The following is a 239-nucleotide window of genomic DNA, read 5'->3' as shown; positions in this document are numbered from 1 at the left end:
CTAAAAAACATAATGGTTATATCAAATTTAAAAGAAAGATCTGGAGAGCAAGAGTGAAAAGGACAGAGAGCAAGAGTGCGTGAGGCTTAATGAGTGCGGAAAGGAGGGCAAGGATTAAAAACATTTGGCGGATGAAAAGTGAGAAGAGCAGGAGGGAAGGAGGGGAGGGAATGGAAAAGGCCTGTGATGGGGAAGTAACTCGATAACACATTTCATTACTGAACACATTTTCATTGATC

General features: G+C 41.4%; 1 protein-coding gene across 1 annotated transcript in view; it reads right to left on the bottom strand.

Moving 5' to 3' along the window:
* LOC119592018 (multiple PDZ domain protein-like) overlaps positions 1–239 on the bottom strand; it is a gene marked incomplete at its 3' end in the record, with an annotated part of 124,904 nt that overhangs the window by 75,217 nt on the left and 49,448 nt on the right.

This window comes from Penaeus monodon, chromosome 29 (assembly GCF_015228065.2).
Source record: "Penaeus monodon isolate SGIC_2016 chromosome 29, NSTDA_Pmon_1, whole genome shotgun sequence".
NCBI lineage: Eukaryota > Metazoa > Arthropoda > Malacostraca > Decapoda > Penaeidae > Penaeus > Penaeus monodon.
This window is presented reverse-complemented; position numbering and strand designations above follow the sequence as displayed.